Genomic DNA, 408 nt, shown 5'->3' with positions numbered 1-408 from the left:
TATAGTTTTCGTGGAGTCTCTTTGCATATGGGCGATTGTGTGTAACAAGAGGGCAGCTTATATAATTACTGGGCAGGTGTGTAACATATAGTGTTGAAATGATAACATTCAAGTGAGAGTCAAGATCTTGCGTCGTCGGTTTCGAGACATCAGGACGGAGCTCAGATATCTCAAAACATCCGGTCATACAGCTAGAATGAACTTACTCTTTTGTGGACATAAAACACTGTAAAATGTATACGATGATGCATGGCTACAATGCTAAGGGGGGAATCATGACGTTTCGAATGGGACTAAAATCCTCTTCAGAGATAGGATCCGAAAAAAAGTAATTAGGTTTTTTTCTCTCTCTTGCATATTCATTTGCGAATCACATTTAGAAGGTTGAGGACATAGTATTTAGAACCA

This window comes from Penaeus monodon, chromosome 15 (assembly GCF_015228065.2).
Source record: "Penaeus monodon isolate SGIC_2016 chromosome 15, NSTDA_Pmon_1, whole genome shotgun sequence".
In the NCBI taxonomy this organism is placed as follows: Eukaryota; Metazoa; Arthropoda; class Malacostraca; order Decapoda; family Penaeidae; genus Penaeus; species Penaeus monodon.
The sequence above is the reverse complement of the archived record's forward strand: the minus strand, read 5'-3'. Positions refer to the sequence as shown.